The sequence below is a fragment of the Sebastes umbrosus genome, chromosome 18 (genome assembly GCF_015220745.1).
Source record: "Sebastes umbrosus isolate fSebUmb1 chromosome 18, fSebUmb1.pri, whole genome shotgun sequence".
Classification (NCBI taxonomy): domain Eukaryota; kingdom Metazoa; phylum Chordata; class Actinopteri; order Perciformes; family Sebastidae; genus Sebastes; species Sebastes umbrosus.
In genome coordinates this window covers 23105295-23133132 of record NC_051286.1, presented here as the reverse complement: position 1 = coordinate 23133132, position 27838 = coordinate 23105295, and positions in this window count along the sequence as shown.

Sequence of the window (27838 nt, the reverse complement as noted above, 5' to 3'; positions counted from 1 at the left end):
ATGGTCTGCCCTCAGTCCAACATGAGAGGAAGAAGAAGTAGAGCTGAACAGAGGGCTTCAAGGTATGTTCAAGGTACAGGGTCCGTGTACTTTTTGATGGTTTGTTTATTGGATTAAATCCAAAGTGGCAGAAAACAAGATAACGACTTGTATATTCGCTTTGTCCTCACTCTGAAATCGCAACAGGTACTTTCGTGACAGCTATTTTCTTTGTGTTTATATAATTTAATTGTGGCATGTAACAGAGTTGGTTATTACCTCCACTAAGACCAAAGGCCTTAGGCCAAAGAGGTTATGTTTTCACCAGCGTTGGTTTCTTTGTTTGTTTGTCTGTCTGTCTGTTAGCAGGATTACTCCAAAGGTTCATGATGGATTTGAATGACATTTTTTGGAGGGGTGGGGTGTGGCACAATGAACAATCCAATAGATTTTGGTGGCGATCCGGATCATGATCCGAGACTCCGAGGTGCGGCGGAACCTGCTGGTCGTCCGCGGTGAGAAAGAAAAAAGCGGTAGATGACGGAATGATAGACAACGTAGTGTAACATTATACAGACATAACAAGGCTGCTGAATGAGAGAGGCATCCGCCGATACGTTACACGGAACACACACCGTGTTAATAATAAGCCGACCTCCTCACGGTACCGCGAGCTGTGAGCTGTGATCTGTTTTTAAAGTCAGGCACCTTGGCGGAGGTCTGCGCTCTCCGAGTGCCATTCTAGTTTATTCTTATGTTACTCCCAATTGGGAAGCTCTACTCAGGGAGTCCCCAGAATGGTTTGGTCCGAAAACAACTTATGTCTTAAAGGAGCAACTGACTCAAGAGAATCATGGGACATTTAATGCATTATTGACACCTGTGGCTACAATAGCTGCTGTTCAGCAACGTTACACTCATTGTCATTTTAAACACAGACGTATCAGATTACACCACTTATGTTACATTCCGCATGGCGCTCTCTGACCATTTGTATGCCGAGCTCTCGCACACACAATGTGTTCTTATTTCTACTACCCCACATGAAACCGGCCAACGCAGGAAGGATAAACCCAGATTTTGGGATAGGCGTGGGGGTGACTGAAGCCCTTTTTACCTCTCGCAGAGAGAGCTGTATTGATTGGCAACACTGCTCACGATAGTACATCTGGAGAAGCTTTTCTATCACACTGCAGATGGGTGGGGGGGGGGGGATTATCCTAACAGCAGCCTCACAAGCTGTGCTGAACACATCCTTCTTAAACCTGCAGGAGCTGCCCCCTTTAGTTCCAGTGGCAGCTCCGGGAGAATGGTAAAGTGCACCGCAATATGACAGCCACTCACAATCGGACACGCTTATGAACAGTTGCAATGCTGGCGACAAGGTTATCAACATCTCGCGCAGATTGCCACCAGCACTTTGCCTCCCTAAAAGGGCGCCGCGCTGACCTTGCACTGACCACAATCCGAGGGGGGTTTTTAGGCGATCAGAAAGGAGGAAACAGGCTAATGGGCTCTGGACAGTGGCGAGATGTCTCCCTGTCACACTTCATCTAGCCTGATGCATCAGGATTGTTACACCACTCAGGCCGGGCAATTACTGTCCTATTCCAATCTACTCCTGAGCGCCACTGTAATGAAAAATAATTAAGAGGCTGAAAATGAGTTTTCTCATGAAATGGTTTCGGTGGTTGAACACAATCGTACTTGGCAGATGGCTACGCGAGTGTGTTTTAATACAGCAAAGATAGTTAATCATGTACAAGGTGTATTTGGCAACAAACTTTTAAAGCCATTTGTGTCAGTGAAGAGAGATAGCAAACGGTTCCTCAACGTTCAGTCGGCAAGCATCCATCTGTAATGCTGTGGTTTTTAAAAAAAGGCTAAGTCAGGGTTCTGTCAAGTCGAGATTATTTATACAGAGCATTTTAATACACAGGGGCGTCATTAAGTGCTTTAGAAAAAAAAGAAGGGGGACACAAACAGATGAAGGAAGTCGAAGCAAGAATCTTAACAAGTGCAGGACAAACTCAAAGAAACATCTTAGATGTGGTTCTTTTTTTCATTTACATATTCATTCATGGACTACTGTCGCCTCACAGCAAGAGGGTCGCAGGTTCAAACCTAGCGTGGGTTTTCTCCGGGTTCTCAGGTTTCCTCCCACAGTCCAAAGACATGCAGGTTAGGTTCATTGTTGACTCTAAATTGCCCGTAGGTGTGAATGCGAGCGTGAATGGTTGTCTGTCTCTATGTGTCTGCCCTGTGATAGTCTGGTGACCTGTCCAGGGTGTACCCAATGTCAGCTGGGATCTGCTCCAGCACCCCCCCAGCGACCCTGAAAAGGATAAGCGGTTACAGATAATAGATGAATGATATTCATTCATCCAGTCTCCAATTTCTGAACAGGGCAGGTGAGGGTCAGAGTGGGCTGGGTTACAGGGTTAAGTTATCAGATTGATTTGGTTGGTATTGTTTAGTAGAGGGGAGAATGATATGCTGTGAGACTCTTGTTGGTGACAAGTGGTCACTGCTTTGTGCTGATATTATTGGAGGAAGGGAGTGTTTGACTGCGTCCAAAGGCCTACTCATTGATTTCATTGCATTTGCCCAGAAGGAGCTCCAACACAGATTTTACCACGTTGTTGTCCAATGCTCCTCTACTGGTTGCTTTACACGTATTGACATTGAGCAAAAGATATTGGCAGTGTGATAACTTCCCAGAGTTATAGTCCTGCCTCATGGGAGAATAACACCCACACAGGTGTTTTCACTTATGTTGCCTGATTACCGAAGTGAGACCGGTGTGGGCGTACAGATTGTGCTTTATTGACATCTTTCTGACCCTGTTATTAGTGTTGTTGGCATAAGGTGGATGGGTCGATCAAGCTAACACAGGACTATCAACCAGGAGACCGGTGTTTGTTTCCGAAAGTGTCGTTGAGTTATTTTGAAGTTGCGTTAGTGATGTGTTTTTCGTACTTACATGTTACAGTGCTTACGTACGTATTTTACATAGGTCACATACTTATTTTAAGCCCAACATGATGTTTTTTCCTAAACCTAGCTAACAAAAACGAGCTGTTTCACAACGTTAACCCCTTGGCTAACGTTTTTATTCCAACGTTTTTATCTATTCTTTTGTTATTATACTGTTTGACTTGCACCAACATCACCAAAGCAAATTCCTAGTGTAAATCTCTTACACCTGGCAATAAACACAATTCTGATTCTGATTCTGATTCTGATTGGCGTGAAATGACACGAGACAAGCTTAAAATCCGTTATCATGAAAGGTGGACTGTCCTTAAAATTGTGCGCTATTTATACGCCTTCCCATGAGATCAGGTTGAATGCGTATGGTCATTTCACATATGGATATAACCAACATCGGTCAATTGAGATAGTCAATTGTCAATTCTATTGGTGGTGAGGTGTTGGCTAATTTGTTATCATTGCTCAGATCGAGTGTCACATACACGTTTACAACATGCATGTTTAAGGAGAATAAATTAGACTAGAATTTAGCATAGTTCACAGCAAAAAATATTAAACAGAAAACAACAAAACAAATATTGAAATGCTCCCCATGTTGTAGATCATGTTTAACACTATGACATGAAATGTGATCTGAATATTTTGTGTCTTACAACATACAACATGTGTTGCAAGGGTATTACATTATTGCATTAAATTGAACAGGCGGTCATATATTATGTCCACCTCATGTGCATGCCACAGTAAATTGAAAGATTGACAGGTAATCATAGTGTGTTATGTACACTCAATTCATATGTTCACACCTGCAATAATGGCAGTATACGTTTAATCTGGATGTAATCAAATTATCATTGCACCACACTCAGCTGGTTGAACACGTCTGGCCAAATATGTGATGTCAAACATGCAGGAAGGCTGCAACTCAATGAAGGCAGTGCAATTTTCTTCCATATCCGATTTGATTTTGAATTACTTCATTAGCTGGGTTAGCCATGCTATGATAAAAAGACATCTGATATGTTTTTGATTTAGTCGAGAGTTTTAAGGCGCTTTCAGCCATAGTCTGTTTGAGTCTGAGGGGCGTGTATATGGGGACGGAAACCGACCTTTTGACCCCAAAATCAAAAATGTATAAATAAATGACTCAATAGTTAAATAAATACAACATTAAATGTACCAAAAATAATATTAAAATGGATGTAGTCATTAATTAATAAAATGTGACATGAATTGATATTTCTGTTTAAATTTGCTTTTTTATTTATTTACATTGTATTAATTCCCTTATTTATTTTCCTTCTGTTTGATTTTCCCTTTTATTTATTTATTTATTTGTATTCATTTTAGTGTTTTTATTATTATTCTTGTATTATTTTTTTGCATTTGTCTTTTATTAATTTTATTTTTATATATATATATATATATATATATATATTGTAATGTAATGTATTTATTTATTTATTCACAATTTTTCCTTTGTATTTTTACCACTTATTTATTTCTGCATTCTTTTCTTTATAGATGTCTTTTTACATTTCTTTATGCATTTCTGCCTCATTATGCAAATGAGGGAGCTGCCACTCAACGTGTATCATCATGAGTGCATGACTATATGCTATGGTGTCTGCTTCTGTTTATCAACTCCAGTCTTTATTCGCAGCTCCCTACATTGGGTTGTCGGCCTCCAGCTGCTTTTTTTTTTTACTATTTTACTGTATCAATTTAGAGATATTCCCAAGTAAAAGTCCCATATTTGTAATTTGAAATAGCTGTATTTCTGAATGCTTGCGGTGTTATGAAAACACATTGCTCCATAATTCCTCATAATGATATATTTGACTTCACAGGTTTCTGACTACGTACATGCTGAAAATCTAACATTTTTACTCTGTCAATTTAAAGATTTTCAAAGTAAAAGTATGATTCAACTTTTTTCCCATGGTCTAGTGTTAAAAAAGTTAACAAAAATCGCAATAAATAATAAATAATTGTCATGTCTCATCCTGCTGCTAAGGTTATGTGTTTTATTGTTGACCTTATTCAGTTATTATTTCCTGTTTTATTTTGTGTTACTTACCTCTCCTCTCGTTTCATATACAAGATGTTTCTTTTTCCCAAAAGAAGCAGAAGGTTCCACACAGCCTCACAGAGAACATTAATAACCAGTGTATGATGAATTTGGGAATCGCAATACTTAAAAATCGCAATCATATCGTGATAGCATCGAATCGAAATAAGCATATCTTCCCAGTCCTAGTCTTCAGTGTTGCTGTGTTCTTGGTCCAACTCCTAAATTAGGATGCAGCTCGTACTGTAGGTGGCTAAGGGATGTCTTTTGCCTGAATTTGGAGGGCTCGCCTGCTATCAGTGTCCCAAAATCCATCACACACTGGTTACTTCAGTTCTCTGTGAGACTATGGGGAACCCTCTGCACACATCTCATTTGGGAAAGAGAAAACATCTCGTATATGTCATCCTTCACCGAGCAGATTGAATACAGATCGGTGGGTAGCCTATAGGGTAAGCGTTTTGAAATAGATGCTTTCAGTGCAACAGAACTCCAGCTGGACAGTGAGTTCTGAAAAGCAGAAATCTCAGCACCTGACATTTTCTGGCACCAGAGCAGATGCTGAGTCACCAGTATTGATCAGCAACTTCAAATGAGAAAAAATACACAGCCTCGGCCAGACGCAGGGCTCCTGAATACACAACTCCCTGGAGCGGGCGCACTGTGGTGGTGTTGTTGTTGTTTTACTTGCTAGCATTCAGCAACTCCCTGCTCATATTTACTTGTCATATTCAGCAAAAACAGACAAACTGTACACACTGCACAACCTGCCGAAAGCCTGTTGCATCTGAAAACACGAACCTCTGCTTCTGCATCTTTAATTCACTATCGGTTCATATCGATTTGTCCCTGCATGTTTAAAAGAAATCCAAAGGAGATGATCGATGGGTGACATTTTGTTATGAGGTAATACTGCCGTCATGAGGAATGAGGCTTTGAAAATGGGACAAAATTGATTTTGAAGTTTTACAGATCACGATTAAAGCCCCACTGCAGAACTTTTAGTTTGCAGGAGTTTTCATCTGCAGTGAGTTATCGCTGCTACACAGTTGGAAACCTTGCCTAAGGGGACTTTGGCTACTTAGATATTTTATGTAGGTATTTTTAGGCCAGAGATTGTATTTAATTTGTTTTCATTGATTTTGATTTGTTTGTTCTTGGAGATGTTTTGATGGCTTTTCCTGCAACGGTATTGATTCAGCCCATTGATTTTATCTCACTTCACATTTTTGACCCATGAGGCCTTAAAATTCCAGTCTGTCATGTGCATGTTCGCCCATCCGTCCAACACTCAACTTCCTTTGAACAAATGTTTGTGTCAATAAAACCTGTACTTAAAGGTGCTCTGCGGAGTGCTCTTGCAAACAGACAAAAATTATGCTCACCAAAACACACTGTGTTTCTTTGATGTCTGAAAAACTTGTAGTCGTGCATGATTGTTTTAGCTCGTTATGGATTTCTGCTCTCCGAGTTGCCAAAAGTTTGTTTTGAAGCATTTTGGATTTTTTTTGGAACCAGAAGTGACACCAGAGGGTGGAGCTAAGTACAACCAAACACTGAAGAAGACATTTTTAGGCGACCAAAATGTTACGATTATCTTTCATGAACTGAAAACACACTATGAAAGGGTTAAAGCTCTAAGACGAAAACATAGACAACTCCCAGACTAGATAAGGCCGATTAATAACATGCCGCTGATACGCCAAAATGAACAAAATGGGTACATTTTGTTTTATTTATTACTTAAAGGCTACATCCCTCTGTTTTTTGTAATGTTCAAATGTTTTTAATAAAAGAGTGCGTGTTGAATTACATGGGATTTATTGTTGTTTTGTTTTGTTTTTACCGTGGTTTCGAATTTGGTATCGAGAATCATGGAAATTCACTGGTATTGGTATCGACTAATAGATTTCTGGTACCGTGACATAAACTCATATTTACAATGTTTACTGAGGTAATAAATCAAGTGAGAAGTAGGCTCATTTTCTCATAGACTTCTATACAATCAGACTTCTTTTTGCAACCAGAGTTGTCGCCCCCTGCTGGCTATTTGAAAGAATGCAAGTTTAAGGCACTTCAGCAATGGCTTCACTTTACATACCCGAAGATGGCCACCTGGATGCAACACTCAAGAGCTCAAAATAACTTGTCTTTATCCCTCTGCAATACAACCTTAAAACTAATAACAAGCTCGGGAATCACTTTGACGCACAGAAACTCACAACGAAATGGGAACACGGAGGCTGTGAACTGAGTAGGTGTGTTTCAGTGGCCGGCCGGGCATCAGCTGAAGGAAAATATTCGGTCCTCTTCTCATCTGTCACACCATTGACATCTCACCTTGAGATAAATGGACACCTCGGCTTGAGAGAGTAAATCGTGTGCTGTTCTCAGCGGACGGCGAGCGCGAGACAAACAGGAAGCAGTCTGCTGACAGAGCAGACAGCCACATCACTCCTCATCCCCCCACTCTCCCACAGGTGAAGATGTAACGGCCTCGATGTTAAAATGGCACGCAATAAGCAGTCACCGAGGCAGCCCACCTGTTTGCTGTACATAGCCACTACCGGGACAGAAGCTGTTTGAAGCGTTTTGTCATTTCATTGGCTCCTCAGCGGCTCCGACACGCCAGACATAAATACTGTATCGGTGGAGAATTCGAGATAATGCTGTCTCCAAAACAGTTAAGCAGCGAAGAATGCCTGCCTTTATATGATACAAATCCACACCATATGTGTTTACGTTTTGGAGAAAGGTTGGTCTGCTTTACTTCAGATCGCAGCAATCAGTCAGGAAGCTGCAGCTCAGCATCAAGAAGAAAATCCATCCCAAAGCTGCCGGGTCAATGTTTCCTCTACTTCCCCCGCAAATCAGCAACAGGCTGACTCGCTGCCCTCATTCCGGACATAATGCTCAGATGTCAGGGGTCAGACAAACCTGCGTGTGGCCGCCTATCTGCTGTCTGGCCAGACGTTAACCCCGTTTGACTCCAACATACAGAACCTGCTCCTTGTCAGACTCCACAGTAGGGTTGGAAGGGTTTTGAGGATCGGCACACAAACATATAACAAACATTAAAAAATAATGCAAATTCATAATAACAATGTATGGAGAAACTAACATTTTCCTTTTTTTCTGTATCGGCACAACGTTTGTTCCACTAAAACATGGAGAGAAACACGTGTGGTAACATGGTAACACTTTTTTTAAGAGTCACATAGTTTCCTATAACATCATAGCAAAAAAGTGATATATAACATTTTAAACATTCCAGAAATGACAATATAATTAAGTGCTATTTTTAGGAAAAACATAGAGACAGTGTTCAATTGGCACACTTCCAATTCATTAACTCTAATCCAGTTGCCATTGTATTAATACATTATACAAGAATAGTTAATAAGATAACTATTATATGTCATGTATACACAGCATGATTGAATATCAAACCCTTAATATACATTGAGATAATAATTTCTCTTTATATTTAATCACAATTAATCTTAAATAAATATATATATTTTTTGTCTGTTCAAAATGTACCTTAACCGTACTTTAATACTCTTATCAACATGGGAGTGGGCAAATATGCTGATTTATGCAAATGTATGTACATATTTATTATTGGAAATCAATTAACAACACAAAACAATGACACATATTGTCCAGAAACCCTCACAGGTACTGCATTTAGCATAAAAAATATGCTCAAATCATAACATGGCAAACTGCAGCCCAACAGGCAACAACAGCTGTCAGTGTGTCAGTGTGCTGACTTGACTATGACTTGCCCCAAACCTGCATGTGATTATCATAAAGTGGGCATGTCTGTAAAGGGGAGACTCGTGGGTACCCATAGAACCCATTTTCATTCACATATCTTGAGGTCAGAGGTCAAGGGACCCCTTTGAAAAGGGCCATGACAGTTTTTCCTCGCCAAAATTTAGCGTAAGCTTGGACAGTTATTAAGCCTCTTTCTTTCCCAAGCTAGTATATATAACACATATATATATATAGACATAATTGGTACCAATGGATTCCTTACGTTTTCTAGTTTCATATGATACCAGTATATTCACTCTTGCTTTAAAACTGAGCCAGCTACAACCTCTGAAATATCAGCGGCCCATCAGATTTTTAACAAGTTAATTAAAGATCACAAATTATGTTAATGCGTTAAAGAAATTAGTGGTGTTAAAACAAATTTGCGTTAACGCGTTATTATCGTGTATGTTTAGTAGTAGTATGAAAAGCGTATTTATATTGGTTCTACTCTACATGCATGTTCCCATATCCCTACACAGCATGTGATGTGTGAAACAATAATTGAGAAATACAAAATATACAACACATTCTCTCTAACAGATCTTTAGATTTGTACATTAACTATGTGCATTACTGAATAAAATTAAATCCATATTTTAAATTCTTCTCACAGTGACACAGAAATCAAATATGACGCACCACATGCCACTCTCAGCTCGCTCTTATTAATTTGTCCGACTGCACTTGATGGATTCATTACATAATATAATTGAAAGTAAAGCCACTTGGGATAGTTGACCTGAAGCGGATACATATGCGCAGCACATATCAAGCTTCATTTGCATCATTTTAATTGAAAACACACAGTCTGCTTTTATCCTTTTCGGTCTAACACAGGTTGAGCAACAGCATGATTTGTCATGCTACACATGAGTCTAATGGTGGACTCCTGCTTCCCTACAAAGGACAGATGTGGTGTTTCCTCTCGTGTCACAACAAGCTCCGCACTTCAAAGAGCTCACAGGAGGAAATTGCTCTGACATTAGTTGGTTATTTCCTGCTCTTATTGCCGAGTATTTACCCAAAGAGAAAGGTTTTCCTCTCATTTCCGAGCAAAATGAGGCAAATTTTATCAGCTTTATTACTGCTGCTGTTGTTTTAATTTGTCACAGTGCAGGAATTTCATAGAAATATGCCACCAGTTAAACCATTGAACTTTCCTTTCCTGTGATGCAATTGTCCTAGCAGGAGCAATAAAAACAGAGCTGTAGCTCAGTTTATTAATGGCACCAGTGGTGAGTTTTAATTGATCACTGCAGGTGAAAAGCTTTTTTTTTTTTTTCGTATATTTCACACTAACGAAGCCTCTCAGTATAGTTTGGGAGAGGCCTGATCGTTTGCAGTGATGGAAGGTGAATCTCACGTGTGGCAGATGGAAATATGTCTTTAAACGTGGGTGGTATTTCATCATAAGTGAAGTGCATTTTCTAACAGCTAGTCTCCCTCCTCTGCAGGGAGCGGGTTCCGCTTCATCAATTATTAAGCCAGATTCCGTGCAGCTATGAGTCGAGCCACTATTTCTGCCTGGCTGGAGCCCACCTGCCCTGTAATTATAAAGACCTACCATTTAGTACAGCACTCCATCTTGATCTTTGATTTCCCTGTCAGAAACTATTAAAGCAGCCGCTGGTCTTTGCCACGGGCCTCGGCATGGGGCCGTGTCTGAATTGAATCAACCAGATTTCATTGGCATATTAAAAAGAAAGCCAACACGATACTCAGAACAATGGATTAGACTGATGGAATTTTGAAGGCTTGGACAACCACATACAGCGCTTTAGGGCTTACACATCACCGTGAATTTCCTTCTCCTGATAAATATAATAGTATTTCGTCCTGCTACGTTGTTTCAGTATTTGGCAATCTGTAGGTTATTCTAAGAACCAGGCAGAGAAACCATGTACAATTACTCCCTATTAATACATTCTGGTCATGAATTGATTTGCTTTCATAGTGAAATACAGGGCTGAACACAGAAATTCTGGATCCTTTATTGAAAGTCATTACCTCTCCCAGTAACTATAATTAATTTATGTTAAGATAAAGGGTTGGGGTCCAGGTTATTGGCATCACAAGTGCATGTAATTAAAAAGCAACATGTAGTAGCGCTCTATAGACCCCTTTTCCAGTTTTTAAACAATGACTATGTTTACATGAACACTAATATTCCATGAATATGACGATATTCTGAATTTTATACGGGTCAAGTAAACAGCATATTCCATTTGACTACTCTGAATTAGACCTTACTATGAATGAAGCATTTTCCGATTAAGGAATGTATACAGCACATTAGGAATGTGCGTCTTAATTGAGGTTTTTACAGCAGTTTGTGACACATGGCCTTTTGCTTGTTTACAGCCAGCTCTGTGCGTTGTACACAAACCAACTAGCCGGCAGTTTGCAGAGATGCATGCCCAAAAGAAAAAGCCTACATTTCTGGTCGGAAGGAGAAATACACCTACTTTAAAGGAAGAGTGTGTAACATTTTGGGGGATCTATTAGCAGAAATGGAATATAATATGCACAGCTATGTTTTCATTAGTGTATAATCCCCTGAAACTAAGAATTGTTGTGTTTTTGTTAGCTTAGAATGAGCCCTCCATATCTACATAGGGAGCGGGTCCTCTTCATGGTATTCGCCATGTTGCACCGCCATGTTTCTACAGTAGCCCAGAACGGACAAACCCAATACCATTTCTAAATAGAGCCTTTCACATTTCCTTTTGTTTACGTTTTACCTGCAGGTAAGATGTGAAACGGTGGTAATGTGAGCTGCAGGGTGTGAAACCGTACTATCGCAATGAAAAATTAATGATTTATTTTTAAATCAACACTTCCTGCTTGTTTCAAAATAAAACCGCTCTAGCGTGTTTCTTCTGTGGACAGAATTCCTTCATTTGTCAAAACGAGGCTTTTATTCAGAAATATTTGCAGGACAGTGTTGTAGAACATGCAGTGACTTGCAGAGCTCCACGAATGAGTAAAGTACCAAGGTTTTAATTGTGGATTATTACTATTATTTACAAATGAGCAAACACTTCTTTATTTATTCTTGCTTCTAACCGACATTTATAATGAAATGAAATGGCCATTATGAAAGGCAGACTCTACGTAGAAAGGGAGGGCTGATAGCAGCAACGCTGCAGAAGAAACGCTGCCAGTGTGGACACTACACGTGTGAGACACACAGAAGTTCAGCGAGGCAGCCGTCACGCACTGCTCATGCGGGCAGTCTGGCCCAAGCTTGCCCGTGCCGTCAGACAGCCCTTTCCGATGGGAAACCGCTATATCCATCTATGCTCTTTTCAGAGCTGCCAGACAAACAGTAATTTTATTAAAAGTGAATGTATGTTTCGTAAAATCTTGAACTATTCCTTTAATCCAAGTCCATAAATACAAATGAAATCAACACAAGAGAGATACAGTCTGTCAAAGATATCTTCTCTGATAACAGATCTCTGTCTAACACCACCCGGCCCTCCCCTACCTGTAAATCTACCTGCTGATTTTGCACTATAAGCTCCTTTGTAGTTGACTTCAGGGTGCATTTCAAAGGCAGCATCCCATACATCAATATTTTGCATCATATATTTTATTCTCCCGTGTGTGCTTGCTCATCTAGATGACATCATTGTTGGCGGCCTTCAGTATACAGGAGCCTCTCCTCACATGTTTACCTTCACATCTTCACACCGCACCCATCAGATTCTTCCCGCCTGTGATCCGATATAGCCAAGAGCTCCCCACTTTGTTGTTCCTCGAGTCTTTTTTTTCTTTTCTTTTTTTCCAGAGCAGTTACCGGCTCTTTTGTTGGCCATTTTGATATGTTTATTTACTGTGCGGATGGCTTTGATCCGAGCCGGGGCAGGGAGAGTGCTGTCGGGAATGTGTGTGAATAAATGTGTGTGTGTGTGTGGCGGGGTGAATGTCCCCGCGGAGGAAAATGCTTGTGAGCAGGCTGCCATGTCCACTAAGGCTGAGGAGAGACAGCTGAGGGGGGTTGGGACTGATGCATAGCAGGTTGTGTGTCTCTCCAGGGCTTAACAATGTGCTACTGCAACACACTAAGGAAAAAACCTCAGTCACCTACACACACACACACACACACACACACCGACTGACCACATCTGAGGCAGCTGTGTGGGGTCTATTGGCTGCAGTATTTACCGTGAGTGTACAGGCTTTACACAAAGCTTTGGACTGTACAGACCAAAAAACTAAATGCTGCAGCTTATGTGATCCAGGCTGATAAATTGGTTTGTCAATACAGTACTTTTATTAAGATCAGCTATCGACCAGTAAATGTCATCCACACACCAAAAAATGATAGAGGTTCCTCCCTGACCACAGCTACATAAAAACAGCCTGTAAAACTCTGCAATGACATTTTATTTTATTTGCACATTTTATGCATTTACCGGTCGAAAATGAATTTAAGTCTTCATCTCGAGGCCATTCCTGCCTTTGAGTTTAATGGGGAAATTGCAGCCACTATCTTGTGATAGCAGGTAAAAGCCCCTGTGTTTCAATACAGCAGAACCTTATGCAGGTATTACAGATTTACTGGCTTATCTACAGTATCTGTTTGTGTCCGTTGGTGCTGAGCAGAGGTACTTAGGTATTAGGGCTGGGACGATTCAACTATCTTCTGATTCGATACTATCACGATACTTGGGTGCCGATTCGATATGTATTGTGATTTTTAAGTATTGCGATTCGATATTGCGATTTTTGTTAACTTTTTTATACTATATGACATCATTGTTGACACCATTGTTTTTCATGGGAAAAAGTTGAATCATACACTTCTAGGGACTTTTACTTCGGAAAATATTTACAAATTGATACGGTAAAAATGTTTGATTTTTCAGCAAGTATTCAGTCCGAGATGTCCTGAAATCAAATATATCAGTCATTGTCAGGAATTATTTATTACATTTTTTTCCAGCAACCCAAAAATCAAAGAATAAAGACATTTCCTTCACAAATTAGTGGTATTTTCTTTTTAATTTATAAGGGACATGTTATGTTTTATACTTCTGGTGAATATAATCCAATCAATCTTATTTCAATACATGTATTTTGGATATACAGGTCCCTTTGTTAACACCTTATTTTCAAAAAACGGACGTAGTCCCACGTTTATACTTCCTCTAACTTCTCCAAGGTGGTCTCTAGCTCTCCCGTCAGCTCCATCGGGGCCGTTTGAATGCATTCAACAGAAATGTCAGTATATGGGTGCTCTACAGTTGTAGCGTCGGCTGATTTGACCACGGAGATGAGAGCGACGGCCGGCTTTACAGCACGTTAACGCGATACGAAAACGTTTCCTGTCCGTGACAGAGTTAGCATGCAGTTTTAGCCATGATGTCTAGCTCTGCTTTTCCTGCAATGTGTGCAGCCCAAAGTGTTTCCATACTTCCATACTACAACATTTAGTCCTATAGAGAGACCAAATGCCAGTAGATTAGTTGACTATTTCACGAATCTGGGTATCACAAAACAGGTTCTCTTTGGATCCAAGAACATTTCATGAGACCAAGGATTTTGGAAAAGAATAGGACATTTTGCATTATTATTTTACATGATTAACTATTTTAATCAATTGACAGCCCTATAATTAAACCATGTTTGCTTACATGAAAACTCCCAAGGGTGCCTTAAAACTCAATTTGGGGGACTGTAGTCTTAGGTTACACCCAGAAAATTAGCCTGTGGTGTTTAAAAAGCATTCACTACAACTATTGTGTAGGGTTGGGCAATTGGACGAATATATTGGGGCTATGTTTGATATTTTATTTTGCTAATTTATTGGTCTGCCTCCAAAAGTGGGCACCACACATCTGCACGAATATATCGGCAATCGCCAGTTGTTATGGGCTGACGGTGGCAGGCCGGAAGATTTTAACATATCGTCCGACCCTACTACTGTTTATCAATCTGCATTAGATTGTAGCATAATGGACATGTATTGATAGCACAATACTACAGATCATCACTGTAATTCTGTTTGATTGATCCAGCAGTTCAGGATCCACTGCTGTTTTTGCCACCCTGGCAGTCTGTGTGCATGTTGTCAGTCTCACTAATGGACTAATCTGCTTTATTTCAACAAATGAGCATCTGCACAGTGCAGCATAACACACCACCAACTACCAAGCCACTGTCTGTTCTCCCTCTATTAAACACATGTGCACTGAGGAGCTGTTTGAATGAATTTTTCATCCCCATCTGATGCTAATCTGTAAAGCTCTGTTGAACTGCTGAGACAAGCTCTACCTTTATCACTGATCCCAGCACCATTCAAGCCTGGACTGAACAAACCGTGATGGTGTGTTGACCCGGGGAGAAACATGACACACATCGACACACACTCTGCCAGTGACTGAGGTCAGCAATCAGCTATGTGTCTTCGTAATTGCTATTGATTGAAGAGCTGTGTACACCCACACATACACACACACACAGCCTAGCGTGTCTGCCATGGCCAATTACAGCACATGGGAGGATGCTATAGCACAGCAGTCACTTTTATCAGTCAGTGGACATTCCAGTCTTCAGTCCCTCCTCTAATGGGAGGATCCTCATATCACGACATGTTTGGCAATGTCTCCTAATTTTCCAGGAGCTGTTTCAGCCACGTCTCCAGAGCTCAACTTTGAAAATACAATTAAATCATACACTTTTATTATCGCAGCGCAAGCCTTATACTGACACCAACGCGGCATTAATCATCTTAAAAACTAATTTTCATCCAGGCAAAATCCAAACAAACAAAAGCTGAACCAAGGAGGTTGATTAATTTTAAAAGATCAGGGAGGTAGCTTGCTGAATGTCAAGTACTTCAGGCAACTAGCAGACTTGACACTTGCAGTCCAACTGAAATTATTAGCAAACAGATCTGCTTTGCAAATAACTTCTCCTGTGCTGTCTTTTGAGAAAACAATTTGTTGTAATGTCATTGGGTCTTCGTCTACAAAGACAGAGAGATTCTGGGAAAGCTTTATTACATGGATCTGTAATTTCCTAGTATTTTAATTATTTTTTTTTTTTGTAATTTTCTAATGATGTCCTAGTACTTTACAAGTAAAGAAAAAGGAACTATGTAATTTAGAGCACATCATAGCGAGTCATACAGGACAATTTATCTTTGCACACCTGTTTTCAAACAGGTAGTGAGTGATGTGTCACTTCCACACACTGTCAACACTTGAGGTAAATGTAATGAATAGCGCCGTTTATGTCCCTTGTGAAACCAGAAGACGATGTTGATTTATTTGTCATATAACATTCGTACTTAGTAACGCCATTTCTACAGTTATACCACGATATTTACCGAACCAAGTTGTTTCCTGTGAAGACGGAAGTCTATTTTGAGAAGGCAACAAAAGATGAGGAATAACTTTCCGTAAGATATCATACGAACCGTTGTATGAGGATACGTTGCCAAATTACAACTCTCAGATGTGAACAGTTATTCCCACTAATCAGAAGGTCAGCGGTTTGATTCCCGGCTCCTTCAGTCTGCATGTTGAAGTGACCTTGGGCAAGATACTGAACCCCAAATGTATCCTGAAGGCTGAGCCATCGGTGTGTGAATGAGTATTTAGATTAGATCCTGATGGGCAGGTGGCCCCTTGAATGGCAGCCTCTGCCATCAGTGTAAAGTGTGAAGCGATTTGAGTGTTCAGAAGACTAGAAAGGCGCTATATAAATGCAAGTTCATTTACCATTTAAGCCGCTGAGAAATGCCTTCGGAACTACATGATGTGAACAAGAGATAATGGTAATTACAATCAATGTAGCTAATTACACTGTATGTTTGTGTATGGTTTCATATTCCAAGGAACAAATATGTAACATAAAAAATAGCTCCATTTCCATTTGTCTTGGTGTGACGGGCTACTAACGAGGGAATAATGTGTGAACTCCAGTCAGAATAACATGAGGTTCTTCCCATTCTACCAGCTTGGTGTGAATGCAGCATTATTATTCAATACCACTGCCACCAGCGCCCTGTCTGTCCTTAATTAACTCGTAGGCTACAGTTATCAGTACAAGTTTGTTTACATTGTGTCTCTGTGCCTTTGCCAGCTCAGCTATCAATCAAACATGCACCTACTCAGACCCTCGGAGGCTAAAAGAGCATTTCTTATGTATGTCCAAAAGCCTTTTTTTTCCCTTCCTTTCAGTATTGGAAATCTGTCAACAGTAACTTTGAATCATATTTTTGAGTGCAAAAAAGGACTGACATTTGGTTGGACGTCAGCACAGCAGAAGTGGCCTTGGCAACATGGGTGCGCATGATGTGTTTCTGAGAGAAACTGTTGCAAGAAGAAGGTTATGCTGGGTTCTGCAGCGCGCCAGAGCCCAGATCAAAGGCATCTTGTATCATGAATAGTAACAGTCAAACCTGTTCCTGCTGCCTGGCTCGGTGATAAGCGTGTATACAAACTGAGCCATCTTGTTAAAGCAGATTGCTTTTGGATGATCCACACAGCCCTTATGTCTCCATCGTGGCAGACACAAAGGACTAAATAGGGAGATAACACGCTGAATAACAGCATAGTCTGCATGTACAATATCAGGCTGCTCTCCAGACAGTCGACCGCATGTAGGATCCCTCAGAAGTCTGCTCCAAAGAGCCCTTTCACGCTCTTTACATTCACCGTGCACACGTTTCAAAAAACAACTAATAATATCTTCATCACAGTTGGAGCTAGGAAGCGCAGTGCCTTTTTTCTATTGAAGACATAGTTGTTTTCCATTTACATTGTTCCGCAGCCAATCAGCCGACTCCCTCTCTTGCGAATTGAAATCACAAAGCTTCGGCGGATCACGCATCCTTTGACATTTACGCAACAATTTAGCGGATTCTTGTTATGCATTTATTCATCAATTCATTCATTTAACTGCTCATGAATACAAATGTGATGGGTGACCTGTCATATCAGACCTTAGTCCTCTACGGGTAATTTTGCCACTGAGGTTGATGCAGTGCTTCCTCATGCATATACATCAGTCCAATAAGGAAATAAGAAGTAGGAACACAAGAGGAAAAGCGCCAGCATGGCATTAAAGAGACAGCTTTCTTCTTCTTGTTAGAATTCACACCGCAATGTCCAGTGTTTAAATGGGAGTTTAGGAGGTGGGCGGACTACTGAGAGAAGGTGGATGTACTGTGACACCATCTTCCTGCGTAGTTCAGTGTTAATTAGACTGGAGTTATACTCTGAGTGGTCACAGAAAAAAAGGATATTGCTAGTTTTTGCAACCAAGTAGACAGAATTTGTCTTTCTATGGATGCAGCCAACATTTGTATGCATACTATGATCTTTTCCCACATGTCCTATTGTGTTACATCTTGGGGTCAAGCTGCAGAAAACCACAATTAAACCACTAGGGTGTTTGTTGCAAAGGAGCCATACATAATCTGGATAAAAAGACAATTCAGTATCATCACTGCAGGATACTAGAGAAACATCATCTTTGGAGATTTGAGGATTTGAGAATGTACTCAGATGTATGCTTTGAGTATTACATTTTAAACAACAGAATATAAGGATACATTTGCTTGTCACAGCAGCAATACAGGAACAAACCACACGGTACAAAAAATAGTGTTAAGTACACTTTGCCAAAAGTTACAGAAATGTAACTGTACGTCCAGTTATCAAGTCTTTGCGTTACTTTTGGATGGACCGGAGAAGACGTGTCAATCTACGCTCGTTACATGCATAGTGTCCTTTCAAAATAAACTTATATTTTCACAGAAAGTTAGGTTTAGGCAACACAACCACTTAAATAGGGTTAGGAAACCGTCGTGGTTGATGTTAACTTCACTGACTAATGTCTCACATGATTCACGGGAGTGACGATACTGACGAGTCACGTGACTAAAGACTGATATGGTCTCCTGGTTCAAAGTCTTGTGTTTATTTGACCCAGTCAACGACCCTCCCACTCGTCCTTAGCAGATTCTAAAGCTATTAATACTACGTCTCTTTGCTCTGACTGTCGAACTCTCGACCCACCAGTTGGGTTTACATTGGAGTTAGTTGAAAGCCCGGTTCATTCCATACTGTTGCTAAAGGGTGCCTCAGTGCGTCGGTTTTCGATGCCGAGGGGCACTGACCAAACAATGGTATTTTTAACGAGTTGGGAGTGAAAACGTTTTCCTCATTTCCTCTCTTCCTCCCGGTTTTACTTTTCATTGTTACTCTCCCCTCCCCTAGCCTTAAGTGGGTTCGTAACAGTTGGGGGCTCGTCCGGGATTTTGAAAAGAGGAAATGAGGAAAACGGAGGTTGATGAAACAGCAAAGAATGTTTATTTAATGTAACAGAACCAAAACTGACCACTACACAACTTAAAGTACTTAACTAAGAACAAGCTTAAACGGGTAGATAAATAGAAAAACACGTCCTCTTGCGAGGAGCGAGGAATGGTGCAAGTCGGTCCACACCCGCACAACCTTGGACTGCCGAACTGGCACACTGGCCCCGCTGTCTCCTCCTCCGCAGCCTTTTAAACTTCACCTCCGATTGCCAATTTGGAACACCGGTGCCGGAGAGGGGGGAAGGGCATCTGCAGGGGAAGAGAGGCAGAGGGCAGGATCACCTCAAATATACACAAAACGGCTCCACGGCCGTAACAGGATGCTACACCTACTGGATGGAGTGCCATAAAATTTGACCCACTGATACATTTCCAGATCAGTTTCATCATTTAACATTATTAGAGAGCAAATTCCTAATTCCTGACACCTGTTTTACATTATCCGAAAGAGCACAAGCACTGAACTCGGGACGCTCACTTAATTCCCATTTGCTCACATGCTGTGTCTTGCTGGATATTAATTTATTGATCCAATTAGTTGGCATGAGTGAACATTGGAAAATACATGGAGAGATTGTTGGTTAGAGGATTCTTTAACCTCTTTTGTCCAAAGGGGAAAATGGCTTTTATAGATTTGTTTGTTTTTTTACATGATAAACTTTAACAGTGTTTCTCAGTTTATTAACCTGATTTTATGCATAAAAGACAATTCAGATTAAAAAAAAAGTAACACGGTGTTCTTAGAAGGCAGTACAAGGTGTGCATTTAATCTCTCTCTGCATCGTTTACTCTGTGCTGCTCTTGCCTTTATGTTAATCTGACGGCATTCAATTCAAATTTATGCCGTATTGAAAGTGATACAGAAATCTTACTCGGTCCGCCCTAGTGAGATTGCCGTCATTACCTTTACATAAAAGTGACCACAGTGCTTTTTCAGACATGACAAATGGGTGCATGTGATGTGTGTCAGTCCTGTGATAGTCTGGCGACCTGTCCAGGGTATACCCCGCCATTGCCAAATGTCAGCTGGGATCGGCTCCGGCCCCCCCCCCCCGCAACACTGAACAGGATAAGTGGTTACAGATAATGGATGGATGTCTCAAAGGGCGTTAAGGCTAATACCTGCAAATGGCAGTCCCATCAGCTTCAGTTGTACTTTGGTTCAGTCCTAATTGGCAAATGTTAGCATGCTATCATGCTGAACTAAGATGGTAAACATTATATCTGCATAACATCGGCATGTTAACATGCTGGCATCTTGATGTAATTATTTAATTTACCTGCATTTGTTGTCCTTGCCTGGTGTTTTTTTTCAAGGTCTTTCCTCTCCATATGAAGCTCTTCTTTTTTTTAAATATATAAAAGAAAGCAACATCAGAATCCTAGTGCAATACAGTACTAAAACACCAAAGCAATGACCACTTAGGAGCAGAGAAGTAGTTGGATGGATGAGCGAGTGTGTGTGGTAATTAGCCTCTGTGTGTTTTGTTGAATTGCGTTTAAATGAAGCCACCCTGCCATGAGTAGAGAGTTGATTGCATCTCTCCTCCTCATCACCCCTGCACTTCTTTCACTACATTAGTATGAATAGTGTTTGCTTATACTGGCAGAGGAAGCTAAACATGACCCATTTGAGGCCTTTCTATGGATGCAAAGCATAAACAATTCCTTCTGTTTCTTTCTCAGCGGAGACACATATGTTGGGGATGCAAAGGTTTTGGGAAACTCATTTCATGCTTATTGTTTACCCAATCAGAAATTCTAATTGCTCAGTGAGACTAATTAACTCGTGAAAAAGTAACAGAAGTATTGTGTACCCCCATGTCATCCTGTTTGTTTACGTCCATGAAATATTCATACCATGACAAGGCAGTTTGGCAACTACTCTTTCGCTGTGATGTGATTTTGTTTGGTCTCAAGTCTCTTGACACTGTCACCATCAATTAGCCTGACAGGAAACGTGAAACAGCGTCAAAGGCGCACGTCAACAACTGCTAAACAACACAGGGAGTTCATGCAACAAGAGAGAAACAGACAGAACATCCTGGAGCGGAGTTAGACTCTGCCATGTGGCAAAACATGAGGAGCTTTATCCAAGTGGCTGTTTTATCTATTAATTAATACATTTTCTACAGAAAAAAAATGCTCATAATAAAGGATGAGGCTGGTATTATTCAGTATTTCCTACGGTCAACAAATTAAAAATGATAAGAGTAAAACCAAAAATGTGTTAGTCTGTCTCTCAGTACTGTCTGACTCCCCTACCCTGTCTGTGGCACTCAGCTCAAAGCCCATTGGTTCCTACTGAACTGACGTAAATCTTTAAAAACAACTCACAAATATGTAGCTTCAATTTTTAAAAAGGGTCAGTCATTTCCTAAAACAGCTGGTCACTGTAGTTTTTAGCAAATGCAACTCAAACAGGAGGCAATAGTGCTTTTGTTGGGGACTATTTTAAGCGGCGGATTAATCCACATTTGGTGCTCTAGTGAGTATTTGTGGCATCAGTGTACTGTATGTGGGATTGAGTCAGAATAAACGACACTACAGTGTTTGTTCATGGTAATGAAGGAACATGTCATCCAGTGACACAGTGAGGCACATTGATATGTTTTTAATGGAGCTCTACGGCGCAGAGGAAGAAGATATCATGGCTTTGATAAACACACAATACTTGTTAGTATGATACACTGACACAGTCATTGAAGGTTTGATCTGCACATGGCATTTGTTGACAGTAAGAAACACATAGAAAATCACCAACTTCATCCTTTAGAAAGATTGCTTCAAACATTTTACAGATACTTTTTTTATTTCTTTATTCATTGTTGTTGTTGTGAATTTTGGGTAAAATGTATAAGTTAAGTTCTGTCAGAGATAGTATATATTCATTGTACATTTGCATTAAACTGTTAATATGTCCTTCTCCTTACCGAGGATCATTGATGTAGCATTTGCAGCCATTTGCAGTTTTGCATCCAATCAAATTAAATCCAAAAGTATCAGCTGTTTATTAGTAATAATTAATGAATCAGTAGTATTAATTATGTTTAATCATACCAACCCAGTTTTGATTCTACTCATGGCCAGCATTGTGTCTGCAATAGTCTTCAATAGTCTCTCTATAGTAGGGGTGGGCGATATACCGGTTTTGTCACCGGTGTTACGTTGGGCCACGACATGGATTTTGCAATACTGGCATTACCGTGATAAACTCAAACACGTTTTGGTTTAGCGCACACACACAACGGAGATACAACACCCGATAAATACATGACACCTACACAGGATGTCTATGGTTACGTACAGGCTACTGCCGTTCCGTTTCTTCACGTAACCTTTTACTTTTCATTTCAGTGCCCACGTTAACAGGTTAGAGCAGCCAGACAGACCAGGTGAGCAGCCGCTCGTACGTGTGTGGCGTCTACACAGACAGCGTTGCTGCTGCGGAGCTGCCAGCCCTCAACAGACGTGTTCACCGTCTATTGTGGCTGAGAACTGCTCACATCACTTGGAGAAATCCAGCAACACACGGTGGAATCTCTGGATGAACCGGCCGCCTGCTCACGGTCCATGTGTCTTCTGTACAGTACTGGTCCAACAGCGTGACTCTATGCTGGATATTTTCAAACTCTTTCCTCATGTGGGTTAAGATGTAAAAGGTACAGTCAGCTTTCTGTTTCTTCAAAGATGTAAATCATATTAAATGTAATGTAATACCCAGTTTGGCTGTTGTGGTAAAACTTTTAAATAATAAAACAGCAGGCTAAATATGTGAAAAAACAACATTTTCTTTTCCAAATATTCCTTATTGCTGAGATCCAGGTTGCTACAGTTCACTTACAACGGAAAACAATAGCAGGACTCTTATTAATAACTCTGAATGAATCACATTACATTTATATTATGGGGCAGGCTACTCCTCCAAAAACACATGGAGGCTTATAACTCATTTTCAATTTGGAGCCAATGAACACATCGGTTATATTTTCTTTCTTAAGATATGTCCCCTAACATTGCCAATAGAAAGAAAAGCGGTAGAGTCATGTTTTCAGTGGAGTATCCCTTTTAATTTTGTAATTCCGTGACATAATACCATCACTGCAAAAAACAAAAGAAATACCGTGATATCCATTTTTGGTCATATCGCCCACTCCTACTCTATAGTAGTGTTATTAACGATGATAACTTTTGAGCTGTATTGGGAGAAGCATGTTATTTCAGTGACTACTTCTAAAACAGTGCAGTTCATTGTGTTAAAATCAAGGATTCCGTTCTGTTATAAAATTGGGTACAGATATGTTTTCTACATTTCAGCCCTAGGAAAAGAGTGCAAAAGGCGTATAATGATCACCGACAACCAGCTCATGCTTACTGAAGATTAAAAAAAAAGATAGCACGCTGGCTTCCATTGTTACCCAGGAGAACAAAAAAACACACACACACAGATAACACAGTTCCACTTTGCTGACATTTCTCTTTTCATACTATCACAGGTGTTTTGGAAGAGGATGGTCACTGTTGGATGTCATACTTCTCCAGATGTGACCTCTCCAGACCTCCTGGCATCCTCGGACTGCCAGCCTCCCAGCAGGTGCGTGTTTCACTTTGTAGCATCATCGCTGCCTTTGACCACCCTCCACTATAAATTACAGCCCTGGAACTGCAGACCAAAGTGCCATGGTAACCGGAGCGTGTGATCCTTGTTGTTATTTCCCCTTCCCCTGCGCTGTTCACCCCCCATTCCAGGCTGTAAAGCGAGGCACAGCTGAGGACGCTATGCAAAAGGTCTTTATTAATATGAAAATTAAATCTGTGATGACATTGCTCGTGACTTTAAATTTAACTCACAGTGCCTAGAGGAAGGACGACGTTCTGCAGACTCAGGGAGATGAGCCTTTTGGAAAAAAGGGGCCATATAAATAATGACAGAATCACATAGTGAAATAGGTATTATGCAAAACTGTCATGATTCATAGAACACATAGGAGTTAGAACACGGAAGCCTCGCAGTCACTTTTTGTTTTCAACTCCTGATAAGACAAAACACTCTCTGAGCCAACTTAAAGCACCCATGCATTTGCTCTTGGGGTGTTTACTTACTTCCCTATTTGAAGCCCATCCCTCATTGTTGGGAGACAAATGTCACCTCCCTCCCTCCTCGCCCGCAAACGCTGTGTAGTAGCTGACAGATGTCTCGTATTCATGAATATTCTGTGCACCGCCAGGCCCCGACGATGCCGACGCAGCTTTGATCTTCATTTCAAAAGAAAGTTCTGTCTGTGCCACTGCCAGAGACTTTGTGACTCGCTGTGCATTTGCTGTTGTAACCTGTTTGTTTGAGTGCAGTAATAGAACGGCGACTCTGCGATCGTCAGGGTTGACAGTCCGAGGCGTGACCTCTTCACATCCGCCCGCTTCGAATGAAATCAGCTGATTGAATGGCCCTCTATTGACTGATCAGCTGTTCCTTCTGTTGGCGTCTTCCCGTATATTCCCGTAACGCGTGAATGCTTGTCTTCGTTTCCGGACAGCATGAAACATGGCCAATACTAGCTCATGTCGAAAGAACAATTTAAACCCGATTGAAACAAAGACCTCTCTCCATTTTTCTCTTGTAGATGATTAGATGGCCAAGACAACTTGTTATATTTCCAGTTCGCAAGCTCTACTTCTTCTTCTACTCTGTTTACTGGCGGATAACAGCCACGCATAGTCTATAGCACCGACTTCTTCGGAAACACGGCTACAGTTAGCAACTGGCTAGTGAGCATAGTGGAGTATTTAACTGCTAAAGAGCCAGATCTTTTTTCTCAAGAGTTGGTGGAGACCAAAACAGAACTAAAAGGAGAGTGAATATTGGACTCATAGGTCCCTTATCTTCTGTGACGTCGCAAAGCGGTGCACAGCGCAGCGCAACTGTCATTAGCTAGTTTCAGACCAACGCAGTTGTCATTTTTACGCCCACATTGTGTAAATAGCAAAATATACTTGCGCCCATCTGTGCAGCAGCGCTCCTCCTCCTCAGTTAAACACAGTATCGGCGCTAGAACAACCTTTTTATGTATGCTAAGGAAAACACAAAATTCAGGTGGCAGTTGACAATTCAAAATGTAATGGAATATAATGAAGCAAGGCTCTCAGACATTCTGTATTGCGCAACCTGCAGCGCGCTCTCAGCACTCCTCTGGTCATGGTGTGACCGCTGTGAGTAACCGTCTCTGAAATAGCGTGGCCGGATGAACTTGTCTGGGGGGGCCGCGGGTTAAGAATTTGTTGGCGGGTCCTTTAATTATTTACACATCAAGGACATATGCTGATTTTAAGAGTCATTTCTGTAGGTGAACTTGTAAAAACCTATACAGCTGTGATGGTCTGGTTTACAGGATCATGTCTAGAAGGTAACTTGCAAATTGCGAAATCTGATCTGGAATCTGAAAAAATCTCTTGCAAGACTTGCTGCCCGACGACCTCTCTTAACCTTGACTGTTCGAGATCGAAGCCTAACGTTAACTATTCAAGGTCAATGCCTAACCTTAACTATTCGAGATCAATGCCTAACCTTAACTATTCAAGGTCAATGCTTAACCTTAACCATTTGAGATCAATGCTTAACCTTAACTATTCAAGATCAATACCTAACCTTAACCATTCAAGATCAATGCCTAACCTTAACTATTCAAGGTCAATGCTTAACCTTAACCATTTGAGATCAATGCTTAACCTTAACTATTCAAGATCAATACCTAACCTTAACCATTCAAGATCAATGCCTTACCTTAACTATTCAAGGTCAATGCCTTAACCTTATATATTCAAAGCCAATGCCTAATTTTAACTATTCGAGGTCAATGTCTAACTTTAACTATTCAAGGTCAATGCCTAACTTTAAGCATCTCGCAAGAGTTTCCCAACTCCAGCTCCCTTCTAGACAGGACCGGTTTACGGTTGTGGCCATTTTTATGTTGCTATTTTTCCCCACGTAGGAAGACAACATCATCATTTGTAATTGTACTGATTGGTTGATGTTTCTCCATCTGAGAAAAACAGCTGTCAATGATCAAAACCCCAAATTTGAATTGCTGTATCTGTGTGTTCTGATTTAATTCCTCTCATTCCCATTCTGTCTGATGTAAGTTGTTTTTTTTAAACCTGTTTTCACCCTTTATCTTTTTAATCATTTTTGACTATATTAACCCAATATTTAACAAACCAACATGTCATCAAACTTTTATGGTTTATAATCCAACATTTATTTACTGTCCCACATTGATAGATTGTGAACGAGTACTCAAAGTCGTGATACACTTCACGTGGGAATATAAACCCTGTAAATAGACTGCTTTCAAACAAAAGCTATTCCCAGGCAGGTATTCATGTAGGTGAACAGCTTTATAGAAAAGAGAACCCGCATTCACACAATGTTATGAGAGTCTGGCTAAAACAAAGAGACGCCACCATCTGCAGTCTGCCAGCGTAGTTACAGCGCTGCCCCTCTTGACCTCGGTGAAAACCCATCGGGCTCCATTCACTGGCTGGCCTTTTCAGCGCACATACTCTTGCATTGCCAGTAATGATATTGGTTTCTCTCAACGCGCCTTTTGAGTGGTGGCCCGGTCTCAGGACTCTTTTGTTGCATGGCCTGGATGGAGAAGTATCTCTTTCCCAGTCTCCAGCCACATACAGAGGGAGAGTACAGAGAGAGCAGAGCCCCCTGTAGACTCTAGCATTCTCTTTATAGACCACTGCAGCTCCACTTCCTCCAGAGACAGGCGCAGTGGGCTTGCTCTTTCAAGCAGATGATTAATCTTCTCATTATCTGACATCACACTTAAAGCAGCACTCCAAACAGGATGCTGCTCCTGCTGCTGCTGGTGTGCTAAAATTCAGAGATATCTGAATGTGCGGAGCATCTGGGAATTTGCGAACATGAACGTGTTTTGCTTAACTAAGCCCCAGTTGATTTAGAGAGCATTGGACTTCATCCATGTACATATACCGGTAATAGAAAGAAAAAAAGATATATGCAGCATTTCAGCACTGAGAGTAACCTACATTGAAATAAGGCTTCTCTACAGTATGTGACGAAATGATCTCAATTCAAGAACTGCATCACATGCACCAACTGCATCTTCATCAGCCGATGGAACTGGTGTCATCATGTGATACAGAAATTAAATGTAAGTCTTATGGTAGCAGGTTACCGGGAATACACAGGAAATCATTTTTAAAAAGGATTTTCTTTTTAAAATGAAGATGTGATAAGTTGGTTGGGCAAAAATGTTGGACCAGCCAAAAGGGTAGTTTAAGTGTTTTGTCCCGATGACCTAACTTGCAGATCCATGACCATTTCTTCTAGAGAGGTCTGCGCGGTTCACAGCAAGACAGTGAAAGTGACAGTATATTGACATCATACCAGCCTACATACATACATTACCACAGTTTCAATGTCTATAACTGTAGAAAAGTAAAAATGTATTTTTAAATCAACACTTCCTGATTTTGTTTCAAAATAAAAGCCTTCAAGCATGTTTTCTGCGGACGGAATTCCTTAATTTGTCAACAGGAGGCTTTTATTCTGAAATATTTACAGGACAAAGTTGTAGAAAATGCAGTGACTTGCAGAGCTC